The 13565-nt window shown below is 45.4% G+C and overlaps 1 protein-coding gene across 7 annotated transcripts in view; it reads right to left on the bottom strand.

The window, feature by feature from the left end:
* IL1R1 (interleukin 1 receptor type 1) overlaps positions 1-12267 on the bottom strand; it is a 91572-nt gene extending 79305 nt beyond the window's left edge. For 4 of the 7 annotated variants that reach the window (XM_027767508.1, XM_027767506.1, XM_027767509.1 and 1 more), the window contains exon 1: positions 11945-12266. The gene's annotated coding sequence lies outside the window, so the exon portion shown is untranslated. Of the gene's footprint in view, positions 1-727; positions 815-11944 lie in introns of those variants that run through there. The other 3 variants (XM_027767507.1, XM_027767513.1, XM_027767515.1) reach the window with 2 other exon arrangements.
* Positions 12268-13565: the final 1298 nt, after the last annotated feature.

Below are 13565 nucleotides of genomic sequence, written 5' to 3'. Positions count from 1 at the left end.
CACACACTAGGTTTCCCTAGAACGATGATCTATGATCGGGACATTAGTTCCAGACGAAAGGAAGTGTCAGGTTCCACTCCCAACCCCTTTGCTATAGCTGTGTTACCTTACCATAGCAAAGTTTTCAATTCCTTCAACTGGGGAAAAATATGTTTAAAACTCTGATCACACAATTAAATACCTCCCCGGGTCTGAGGTTGATGATAAATATTTAAGCACAGTGAGTGACGCGGGCTGCAATTTCCCACATTATTACAATAGCAAAGCTGCACCTTCCCTTCTTGCTGAGTCAGCTCAGGAACCCACTGGGTTAATCTAGAGAAGTGCTTCAACCTGGAGGGAAATGGGTTCACAGACGTAGTCATGGTAGGTTCACATGAGATTTTTTTAAATCAGTGCAGTTTCGGGACATGGCCTACCATTCTCCACTCGATTACTGCTGACTATGATCAAATATTTTCTTTCCAGGAAAGCACTCTTTGCATATGGTTTCCAGATTGCTCATTAGCGGAGTACCATTTATGAAACTAGGTTTCTCCCACTCACTTCAAGCAGTCTGTTTAACCTTTCCAGAGAAATGTCAACCGAGCCCTATTGTACTTGAATTGTTTACTTTGTGTGCTTGAATGATACGTTATATTGTTTTGTATATATAGATATTTTCATATTGATTTTGGTTTAAACATTGTCTACTGACCATTTTTAAAGGCAAAAAAAAAGTACTTACACGTCATACCCTTTTCAAAAACGAATGTAACAGCTAAGTCCCAGTTTGAATGATACCTTACAGGTAGGAGAAGGAAGCCTCAGTCACCTGCGTGATGTGAACAGATTCAGAAAATTTTACCACTGAACAAAAGGGACTGCCTCAATTCTATTGTTGAAAGTACCATTCCAGGGACCAGCAGATGCCATAGCAGCCACATCACTGGACTCCCACATGGCCAACAGCAGTTCGAGTCCTGGATCCAGTAGCTTGAAAATCACGCTGGGTACATGTGCATGTGTGCCCAAGATCCTGAAAAGACAATGGAAGAGAAGGGATTGCAGCATGGCCATCTCCCCTATGGAGTGGTTTCTCACTTTCCCTCCGTCTCTGTCTCTCTCCAGTGAGCAAGTGTGCCCTAAGGCAAAAGCTCTAAAAAATAATAATAATAAAGTACCATTCTAAGGTTAAGGTGACTGGATCCCACATGGCTGACTGCATGATTTGAGTCTTATACCAGTGGCTTGAAAAACACATCAGTGTGTGTGTCTAAAATCCCGGGAGGAAAATGGAAGAGAAGAGATCTCAGCATGGCTGTCCCGCCTGGGAGGTGTTTTCTCACTTTCCCTCTCTCTCTCTGTCGTGTGCAAGTGTACTCCCAAACAACCAAACAAACAACAGAACCATTCCATGAATTAGTGCTCTCCTTCTGGGGCTCTTACCACTTCAGTATAATAACACCTAGAGAAGTTAGAGCACTCCAGACCTGTTCCAATCCTGACTCCTATTTATTTGCTTTACCCTGAAGAAATTTGCTTACAATCCCCAAGCCTTGGTTTCCCTAGTGACAGATTTAAAGTAGTAAAATCTACGTGAGGTACACAGATAATATCTGGCAAGCTCCCAGACATTGCAGGGAGGAGATGGATGACTGCTGATTGTGGTTTGTTCTGCAACTGCCAGGTCAGGTGGGTGAGGTGGGCAGGGAGGCTGAGTGCTTGGAGCAGTCTCCAAGACTAGACCACTGCTGATGAGCCCAGGGCTGAGCAAGAGAAACCCCGGGCTAGCAAAGACAATTGCAAGCAATGAAGAGTCTAAGAATAGTTGCTCCAGGATTTCCAGTCAAGTTCTACCCTCTCACTAACTCCGGGAATAGGGTTAGAGAAGCCACATCAATCTTCTTCGAGGCTCATAATCATGGCTTTGGAATGTGCTGGTTTATGTGCTGGAATATGTTATTGTAGAAATGACTGAGTGGCTCCAGTCATTAAAAGCAGCACAGCAGAACCTTAGCAAGAAGTGTTTGGTGAGCGCTCACCTCCTGGTTTGGAGACAGATCGTATTTTGTATCCTCACATGGCAGAATGAGACAAGCTAGTTCTCTGACCTCTTCTTATAAGAGGCCAAATCCCATTCATGAGGACACTACTCTCATTACCTACTGACCTCCCAAAGTTCCTACCTCCTAATACCATCACACAGGGATCAGGCTTTCAACATCTGAATTTTGGGCGAACATGGATCATTACATAGATATAAGCAAACCAAAAGCCTAAAAATCTCTGAGTCCTAAAATATTTATTTCTGTTACAGTGAGTACACACACATTTCAGGCTTTTTCTGGACTTTTCCTTTTAAGTATCCTATTGCTGCCCCTGGCATTATCACTTGAGAACCCCCTCCCCATCTGGGGTCTGAAGGAGGGAGTTCTTCCTGAGTTGAGCACCTGGAATTCACCTTGGGAGTTCCTTGTTCTCAGAGGCAAACTCTGCCTTCTTTGCTCTAGACCAGAAGTTGATAGTGAAGTATTAGCTGACCGTATAGTCTTCCCACTTTCTGCTCAAGTGTTTCTGATCCGTGGAAGCTTGGTCCCTCCTTGGGATCAATAGTTCCCAAGAACTTCATCCTGACACCGCTCCCCAACATAGAGAAACACACACGTGTGTGTGTGTGCACGAGTCCCACTCCCATCTGGTCATAAATGACCATTTATGACAGTTTTGCCTTAAAGGTCAGTATTGTTTTGTCTTGGTATTCTATGTTTCTCCACAAGACAGAAACATCTCTAGGCTAAGAGCCTCAGGAACCTAAGGCATGGTCTAGTCCCTACCCTTTCTGCAATGCCTTCCAATGCTACAGACTCACAACAAAGAAGGCCATTATAATGAGCCAGAAGGGCAAGAACAAAAGACAAGGCTTTGTAGAGGGAGTCCCTCTCCTTAGTGCCTTCCCTGGATGATGGGACTTATTGGGAATTTTGTTCTATTCTGGAATGCAGGACCCAAGGCCTTGAAGTATAGGGAATTTTTTTTCAGTCCCACCTCTCACCTTTGTCCACTCACTGGTCCTGACAGATGTTCTCAATACTTTGCTAAAAAATTAGAAAGATAATTTTACCTACATCTGTAGAAAAGAATGGAGGAGAAGTTCTAAATGCAGATCTCTTCTGGGCCTGAGGACAATGCAGGCAAGAGAAACAATGTCCTAAGTATCTCCAGCATCAAGCAGAACCCCAAGACAGATTTACCAGTGGTCCATACTGGAATGCCCGAGTCTCACATGAAACCCAGAGGTGGTGGGATTCTTTGCTGTCCCCTTCCTGTCTCCCTTTTTTTATTTCCTTCTTTTTTTTTTTTTTAAGAAGTTTTTGCTATAGTGCACGTGTGCTCGCCAGACAGAGAGAGACAGAGAGACAGAAAGCGAGAAATCACCCCCCAGGAGGGATGGCCACACAGCAATCCCTTCTCCTCCATTCTCCTCTCGGGATCTTGGGCACGCACGCACACACGCCCAGCGTGAGTTTAAGCCACCAGGTCTGGGACGGGAACTGCAGTCGACTACGTGGGAGTCCAGCGACATAGCCATTACACTAACTGCTGGTCCCTCTTCTTCTTTTTTTAACTTGCCAAAGGGTATATGCACTTGCCAGAAAGAGACAAAGAGACAAAGAGGGAGGAAGTACCTCTAAATGGGGCGTGTTCATGCTGCAGTCCCTTCTCCACCTCCCCACCCTATCAGGATTTGGGGCGTGCTCACACACATGCTAGTGTGTTTTTCAACCTGCTGGGCTGGGATTCCAACTGGCCATGCGGGATGTGGCTCCCTTAACCACTTGGTTACGGGGCCCGTCTCTGCTTTCCTTTTGATGATTGAGATTTGATTCTGCCTCATAACTGTACTATAAGCTGCTCAGTTTTATCTCTGTAGTTCTCGTCCACCCTGTGCTCCTCTCACCACTCCGTGCCCCTAGCACAGGGCTTGGCCCAGACTAGACTTGCAGTGATAATCTGTCAACATGAGCAGCCAATTTGGTGATACACGAAATAGTGCATGAGAAAGCCCTTTGCGAACCGAGCTTTATTTCTGGAAGAGATGGAAACTCTTTTTGTAAAATGTCTCTGTGACGCTATCTAGGCAAAGCCTTTGTCATTTGTCTCACACTGAGGACAGTCTGGGCAAAAGAAACTGCCCTGGGTACCACCCTGTACTTCTTCTTTTTTAATTTTTTTCTTTCTTTTAAAAATTTACTTATTTATGGGAACCAGCAGTTAGCGTAATGGCTATGTCGCTGGACTCCCACGTAGTCGACCGCGGTTCGCGTCCCGGACCCGGTGGCTTAAAACTCACGCCGGGCGCATGTGCGTGCGTGCCCAAGATCCCGAGAGGAGAGTGGAGGAGAAGGGATGGCGGCGTGACCATCCCCTCTGGGGGGTGATTTCTCGCTTTCTGTCTCTATGTCTCTCCCTGTCTGTCTGGCGAGCGCACGCGCCCTATAGCGAAAACCTCCCCCCCCCAACAAAATTTAATTATTTATTATCATCATAATCTTGTTTATATTACATTGAATCACATATAACTTTACAGCATATTACATGTCTTTTTGCAGGTGGAAAACCATGCATATCAATCAATACAGAGACATTAAAATCCCCATTTCATCATCTAATAGCTTTTCATTTTTTCCTGATTATTATGATTATTATTCTAATTATTTTTTAACCAGTCCATCGCTATTTCTCATTTTGCTTGTGAAAAGACTTTACCCAACATGAAATGCTTCTCAGACCAGTCCAGTTGAGAATACTATATATGTCATCATCAATAGGTAATAAGCCATATCTGTGTCCCGCGAAGGTCATGCCTCTCTATTTGCAGCCCTGTACTTCTTGTCACTGCTGTCATGATCTCCGTGGCAAATACGATGAAGCTGGCCAGGGGCTTCTGCACAGGAGCCACACAGCTCTGGTGCCACCCAGGAGAGCAGTCACAGCCCCCGAGGCAAGAGCTCACATCTCCTGCACAGGAAATCTACCTGAAATGTATGGGTTTCACAGCAGCCCAGAAGCCCACCGTGATCTGGCCTCCGCCTCTCACTGCGGCCCACCTGGGCTCCTTCCCACCTCCTTCACCAGCACTCAGACCTTCCTTCAGCTCCTCAAACAGGGCATTCCTATGGTCACACCGCAATCCCCTCTCCATTCTCCTCTTGGGATTTTAGACACATGCGCCTGGCATATACTTCAAGTCATGAGGTCCAGGCCTCAAACCATGGTCAGTCACGTGGGAGTCCAGTGCCTTAATCACTTTGCCACCTGCTGGCCCCAAATAGAAAACATTTTAAAACACATAAGTTCACCTCTTTCTCCTTGAGATTATTGAAGTTTAATAAACACCAGCTTGCTAGTATATAATGTTGATAAGCATGAAGGGAAATATTACTGGTGGGGGTATTAACCGGCAGAACCTGGCGGGGAGTAAGGGGAAATTTTGAAATATACATCGAAATCACAAGTGCACTTAACCTTTGACCAGCAATTCCTCTTCCAGGAATTTGGCCAACAGATACACTCACTGGGACTTCTGCAAAATGACAGTTTTGCAGTGGACTGTTTGTCTCCATTGCAACATTGGCTGTGATCACGAAAGATGGTAAACAGCTCGAATGTCCACAGCCCATTAGACTGACACGGAGTAAGGTCTGGAACCGTGAGTGCAGAAGAGATAGGAGGAATTGCAAGAAACTGCTAACGAGAGGAAGAGGGAAAGGGAGCTGGGGAGTGGGGGAGGGAGACGTCACCAAACCACCTTTTACATCGAGTTAGCCGATAAGACAACCAAGTGTTATCTACTCAAAACATCTAAAAATCCCATAGGCTTATGGAAAAGTTTAATGGAACAAGTAAAACTCCATTTACATTCCAGTGTTATCCTAATTTTACAGCTGGAACAACTAAGCAAAGTTAAGATAATTTGTCTTGCAGAAAACAGAGCTGGCCTCCACACCCACACTAACACTCTCTGTCGCAGCTTCCTCAAAGACATTCTCTTTACTTATTTTTGTTTTATTTGTTTATTTATTTCATGGAGAGACAGACAGACAGGCAGACAGAGAGATAGATACCCCAACAGGATCTTTGTGTTGTCGTCCATGCCCAGTCTCAGCCAACCCAGTTCACCCACACACACACCCACCCAGCATGCTCAGGGAGGTCCTGGGATATGAACCCAGGACCTTTCCTTTGCAATTCCAGTTGTGTTCTCACTGTACCACCTTCTTGCCCCTTGAAGACATTTTCTGAACTTGCTCTGTGCAGATTTGGGGGGAGGAGGCCAAAGGGTAGGAAGTCTAAGGAAGGCCTCTCCGCATTTTAAATATCCGTCATGTCTAGGTTCCTGCCGTATATAGAATATTCCTTCCAGAGAGATCTAATGAATCTAATCCAGGCATTGTCTGTGCAGATTCAAAAGATTGGGCCCCACTGAACCCCTAAGTGAAGGGGTAACTTGGTTACGCTTTCAGGCCCACCAGCTCCAAACGCAGCAGTACTAGACTCAGCACCATTGGGTGGAGGAACCAGCATTAGTTTTCCAGGTCAGTGTGGTTGGAAGCTACTAGGCTTGTGCAGACAGTGGGTCTCTCACCACTCACTAGTGGCTGTGGCCATTCGTTGAACTTCTCAGGGCCTCTACTTACCTGGTCCTAGAGTGGCAGTAATGATGCCAACCTTTTAAGGGTGTGAGAAAGATTGGACGTAACATTTGTAAGAACCCAGAACAACACATGTTCCTTAGGAGGTCTCAGTAAATGGTAACTACAGTCAGCAACAGCTCCAAAACCACATCACCGTCTGTCTGGAAGGTTCAGACAGACCTACCTTCACTGACTTATGGACTCCAAAATGAGAGTGTCTGTGCCATGAATCCAGCCCTGTGTTAACTACAGGCGTGACTTTAGGAAAATCATTTCTCTGTGCCTGGGTTTCCTAATCTGCAAAATAAGATAATGATTCCTTTACATGTGAAGTACTTAGAACCAGATCCACATAGCAAATGCTCTATTTAGTGTTAGCTGTTATTATCATTCGATACCAAGTTCAACCCATCATTAAATGTCAGTTTAGTCCTTATTTTTACAGCCCAGCACTGAGCTGTAGATCAAAGTGAAAACCTGTATCCATCCCTTAAATCTTTTCCTATTCTTCCCAAGTCCCTGAGACTTGCAAGGACCGTGGTCTCCATGTCCTGGTTATATGCTTGGTTTGCTTAATATCCATTAAGAACTTTAAAGATTTCCTCCACAGAAACTGAAATCCGCATAAACTAAACAAAATGATACATTTGCCCTTAAAAAGTCCCATTAGGATTGATTTTCTCCAAGTCTTCTTAGGTTTCTTTTCTGGAATATTCCTTTCTCTGCAGAGTTGGGTAAATATGATTCCATCCTCCTTTATGCTGACTCACTCAAGGACATTTATTGATCAGTGCTGGGTGCCAGACCCCAACCAGGGCCCTGCGAAAGAAACTCATGGAACCAGCTCCTGTCAGAGAACCCATTCGTGCACTGGGGGTCAGAGCAAAGCACACGGATGACGACAGCACCGTGCGAGAAGGACGCCACACAGTCCTGGACACAGAGGGGGGCTCACCAGCAAACACAAACCCTTTCATCTACAACGCCACACAGTCCTGGACACAGAGGGAGGCTCACCAGCAAACACAAACCCTTTCATCTACAACGCCACACAGTCCTGGACACAGAGGGAGGCTCACCAGCAAACACAAACCCTTTCATCTACAACGCCACACAGTCCTGGACACAGAGGGAGGCTCACCAGCAAACACAAACCCTTTCATCTACAACGCCACACAGTCCTGGACACAGAGGGAGGCTCACCAGCAAACACAAACCCTTTCATCTACAACACAGCCACGTGCTGCTGAAACACACCAAGCACTGCTGCAAATTGCAAGAACCAAGAAAAACGCTTCTGCACGTGCACGCACACACACACGCTCTTTCTCACTTAGGAATTAGAAGACATTGACAACATTTTAGCTCGCAGGGCTACAGAAACCATAGATGTTAGGTGAGATGATGCATAAACTGTACGGTAACAACACTAACACTAATATCATTTTGCACATTTAACTTTTTTTCTATTTAAAAAATTTTCCCCTCAGTGTGGATGATAGCACAGCAGGAAAATGTGATGCTTGCAGGGCAATCCCGTGGGAAGATTACCAGATTAAGTCCAAAGCTCTCCCCTGAATACACTGTGTCCATGATCCGGGGCTGGTGGAAGCTGGGAGTAGATTGTGGTGTCTAGGCCCTGTCGGGATGCGGTCTCTCTCTCTCTCCCCCCTTCTCTTTCTTCCTGTCTCTCTTGCTTGTGGAGGAAACAAATAAAATAAAATAAAATAAAATAAAATATACTTTCCTCAATCTGTTCTCTTGGTATTCCCAATGCAATCCTGTTGGGTGGATAGGCTACACTTTCTCCCTAAATTTTATAGCTAAAAAGGAGCTAACCCAGGTTGTCCGACAGGTAAAATGCAGGAGCAAAAGCATCTGATTTCCTCCAGACTCCCAGTAGACTTTCTGAGAGACATCAGACAAGGTCAACGCCCTCAGAAAGTAGGTTGGCAGAAGTTACTGTAGGAGGTGACTGCTTTGGTAATGAGTAACAAAAAATAAATAAATAGGCTGAATCCAAAGGGGACTAAATAGGAAGTCAGGAGGTTTTACAAAGCATTTCCTTAAGTTAAATCAGAAAAACAAGTATCTTCTTTGCCAGCTGTCGGATTAGCACACTTTCTAAAAGGGACGGTAAGACCCAGCGCTGATGAGTGTGGACAAGTGGCATTAATATGGTACTGGTGGACGTGTAGGTGAATCACACCTTCCAAAGATTAATTTAGCACCAATCAGGGATTAAGGAGTTTGCAAAACCTCATGCTTCTTAACGCCAAAAAAATTTTTTTTTAAAAAAGAGGTTTTTTGCCTTAGGGTGTGTGCACTTGCCAGAGAGACAGAGACAGAGAGAGGGAAAGTGAGAAATCATCTCCCAGGGGAAGGGCCACACCACACCCTCTTCTCCTCCATCTCCTCCTGTGATCTCAGACATGTACACACACACCTGGCATGAGTTTCAAACCACTGGGTCCAGGACTCAAACTGTGGTCAGCCATGTAGGAGGAGTCTAGCGATGTAACCACTTTGCCATCTGCTGGCCCCAACCCCACAATGCCATCTCCAGGAATTTACCCCAAAGAAATACTCATGAAGAAATGCAAAGGTTTGGGACCAACAGTTGGTGTAATGGCTATGTTGTTGGACTCCCATGTAGTTGACTGCAGTTTGAGTCCTGGACCCAGTGGCTTAAACTCACACTGGGTGCGTGTGTGTGCTTGCATGCCCAAGATCCCGAGAGGAGAATGGAGGAGAAGGGATTGCGGAGTGGTCATCGCCCTGGGGGGGGGGATTGATTTCTTGCTTTCTGTCCCTCTCAGTCTTTATGGCAAGCGCAGGCACCCTATAGCAAAAATCTCACAAAAGAAAAAAAAGAAAGAAAGAAGGAAAGAAAGAAAGAAAGAAAGAAAGAAGAAAGAAGAAAGAAAGAAAGAAAGAAAGAAAGAAGAAAGAAGAAAGAAAGAAAGAAAGAAAGAAAGAAAAAGATACAAAGGTTTAGCTGCAAAAATGCTAATTTTAATACTGTTAATAACAGAAAAAGAAGCAATCAAGTATCTGCCACCAGGGTATAATAAATGATCTATGAAATTTAACAAAGAAAGAATTTGTAAGAGGAAGGTCATCACTATGGGAAGATGCATACATTATATTGCTGAGGTAAAATCAGGTAACGAAACAAACAAGCAAACGAACATGTAGAGTACAGCTACGCTTCTGTAAAATGTGAATATATTCATAGAAGATACCTACCAAAACATTAATACCATTTATCTCATAGTGATAAACTTTTCTTTTTCATATATTTAAATTTTCTACATGTATTCCTTCTTTTGAATTTTATTTTTCACAATAAGCCTGTGTAAATCTTAAAGGATGTATTCTACAAATGTAACTGTACCATACCGTGACTATGCTCGTTAAGTTTATCTCATAAGAAACCTCTCAGGCTCATACCCAATAGCACTTGTGGCTTCAAGGGTTAACAACTGAATGTTGCATTGAGAATGACCATAAGAATCTTTTTGAATGTATCATCACTAGTAGGAGAATCAAACTCATCTTAAGACGTACTCATGGGCCAGCAGGTGGTTGGTAGTTAAGGCACTGGACTCCCACATGGTCAACTGTTGTTTGCGTCCCAGACCTGCTGGCTTGAAACACACACCAGGCATGTGTGCATGCAAGCCTGAAATTCTGAGAGGAGAATGGAGGAGAAGGGATCGCAGCATGGTCATCTTCCTGGGGGATGATTTCTCGCTTTCCTTTTCTCTGCCTCTGACTCTCTCTCTCTCTCCAGTGAGCGTACATACTCTACAGCAAAACAATCTTAAAGAAAGAAATATTTCCAACTCTTGCTGGACAAGCTCGACTTCCTTGACCCAATAATCAGTATGTTTGCAGTGAACACAATTCCCTCATCTAACACACACAACTCTGTTCCCGCCGGCTTTTGGATGAACGTCGTGACTCAACAAAGCCACTGGTCACTAAGTGCTGCTTTTCCCCCCGCCCCATGGGAGGGAGCATGTATGTATATGAGAGAGAGAGAAAGCGAGCCCAACTGGACCAGGCTGGCCAACTGCAATCCGAGTTTCCCTCCACCCCTCCATCCCATCAGGATCCTGGACAGGTACACATGTGTCCAACACGTTTTTCAAGCCAGCTAAGCCAGGATTCGAACTGCGGTCAGTCACCTGAGACCCAGCTCCGTCCGTACATTGCTTCACCGCTGAGCTATGGGGCCAGCCTACTGTCTGCACACCCAGCACCCAGCCCTTCACACCCTCACACGGCGCCAACAGCATTTTGTATAAGAGCAGTGAGAGTTTCCACATTGAGTTCAATTCAATGGTAAACCTTATTTTGTTCTCCCTTTTAAAACGTTATTTCTTTTCCTTATTGTTTCAGATTCTGGCCCATTTTCTTATTTGTCCCCACAACAATATGGTTGATAGAAATGATGAAGGTTGAAGTGTCCAATAAAAACCACAGGCCAATGTTTATAACCCCCTCTGTGGTCTTCACTACGGCTGCAGGCATAATATTTATGAAGCGTTCTCTTAAAAAGTTTTTTTTTTTCTTTTAAGATTACATTTTAATCCCTATTTTAAAAAGCATGTACAGTCTGTCCCATAAAAGTCATTATAATTTTAAGTGCAGCCAAGGGATGCTTGTTTTATTTATTTATTTATTGTGTTTCTTATGTATTTTACATCTTTTCCCCCCCTTGATTCCTTTGTTCCCACCTGCCGTTTCTCGCCCTCCTCCCACACTGCTCGTAATAATGCAATGCTTTGGGTCAACATTAGGTGAGATTTATACCCCTCCAAAACTGTAGCTGCCTAGTGGACAGTGACCACACAATTCCTCACTCCCACTTCAGCGACAGCATTACGAATGTCATTTACTTAACAAACTTCATTGCTTATCAGAGCTGGAAAATGATTTCTGGCATATAGGCAGTATGCATACAGTTTTAGAATACAGTTCTGGATATATGTTGGCTAATCTTCCATAGACTAAAACGTAGGCAGTCACAGGTGATCTCATTAAATGGTCCATGAGTACACCGTAAGGCTAAACACGCTACGAAGTCACAGGACTCCAAGAAATCCTTAAAGTCTTGTTTCAACAACAAACTAACATTATCATTGATCAGGTTCCATTTCTCCCTCCTAAATGTCTTATCAATGTATAGGCTCAAAAACAGGCACTTGGGGAGGAAAATATAGAGAAACAAAACCCCCAAGTAGAATGAATCATCTCACCATCTGCCTTCTTCCTCACCGGGCACTGGGAAGGCCGGCCTCCCCGGAGGTGGTAACCAGGGCAATCAGCAGGATTTCTTCCCCCAGATGAAGCCTGCCGAGTCGAAGTTGGTCATCAAAAACAAAAGTGCATTTTGAAGTCAGCCCTGGGGAGAGCGGCTAATACTTTACTCTGTTTCCAGAAGAGCTTTGATCAGTCCTTGCCGCTCGAGAGTGAAAGCTCCCATCTCCTTAGAGGAGGAGGCTCGAGGGCGAGAGAAAGTGGGCTCTTAGGGATGCTGTGTCAGAGCCTCTGAGGGCTTTAATCCCTGGCAGTGACACATCTGGGGAACTAGGAACAGGAAACTCAGAGCCGGGCAGACCGCCAGAATCGTTCGGTAAACGTGCCAAGCCCTTACGAAACACCAGTCTCCCTCACTGCATATTACCCTCTTCTGTCTCACAAACTGCCTCTCCTCTCACATGACCTCGTGTGAAACCTGGACCAGGCTGGCCAGCTAATGTCCAGGCAGGGACAGTGTTCCCAGCATCTGCATCCGTACAAGTCAGAGCCAGGACTGGGGTCTCATGCCCCTCCTCTCTCTGCCTACCTCTCAATCATCCTTTTGTTTTTCTTTGTCTTTGTCTTTTCTTTATCCTGTAGAAAGAACATAGAACATATGACAAAGAGAGAGAGAGATGCTTAGAAGGTCTCTTCATGCCATGACCCTCTTTCCCAAGCCCTCCAGCTACTCAGGATCCTGGGTACCCGCTCTGCATGATTTCAAGCCAACCAGAGGGTCCAAACCCATGGTCACCATATGGCTTCCAGCTTTGTGGGGTGCTGTGTCACTGCTACACCATAGCAGCTGGGCCCCAGTCCTCATTAGAACAATCTCCATTGAGGTGAGTCCCCAGGGAGGTTGCAGGACCCTGAATTTAATTCTGCTCTTGTTCCAAACCTAGGGCCTCTCCTGGTCGGAGCCCACCACCCTCCTGTGTTCCCTGAGAACCCTGGAAAGCCCCTTCTCCATGCTCCGAAATGAGGTGACCCTCAGCTTTGATCGCCCTCTGTTCAGGATGATGCTCTGGGACCAACATGCAGGGTGAGAAGGACTCAGAGAGATGGGAGAGGGCTTGCATGGCACCAGCCCTCTCCACCAGGAGACTGTGCTGCCAGGTTCCCACGGTCAGTTCCTGGGCCCTGCACTCCAAGGAACACTGTCATTGGAACACAGAGTGGAGCATGGGAGGAGGACAGCCAAACCTCCTGTTCCGGCAGTCGAGGCCTCGGCCCACCTTTCCAGCATGGCTCCCACTACCCTGTTCGAGAAGCCTTTGTGCTAATCTGGATGGGCCACTGCTGACTAGAAGGTACCATTCACGCCTTTGCTCTCTCTCTCTCTCTCTCTCTCTCTCTTTTTCTAAGAGAGATTTTTTGCTATAGGGCAAGTGTTCTCACCAGAGAGACAGAGAGAGAGAGAGAGACAGAAAGTGAGAAATCACCCCTAGAGGGTATGGTCACACCACAATCCTTTCTCCTTTCTCCTCTCAGGGACTTGGTCATACCCGCATATGTGCCTAGCGTGCATTTAAGTCTCCGAATCTGGGACTCAAACTGTGGTCGACTACATGGGAGTCC

Source organism: Tupaia chinensis, unplaced genomic scaffold (assembly GCF_000334495.1).
Source record: "Tupaia chinensis unplaced genomic scaffold, TupChi_1.0 Scaffold144276_1, whole genome shotgun sequence".
Classification (NCBI taxonomy): domain Eukaryota; kingdom Metazoa; phylum Chordata; class Mammalia; order Scandentia; family Tupaiidae; genus Tupaia; species Tupaia belangeri.
Note: the sequence above shows the minus strand (reverse complement) of the source record. Positions and strands in the feature narration are given on the sequence as shown.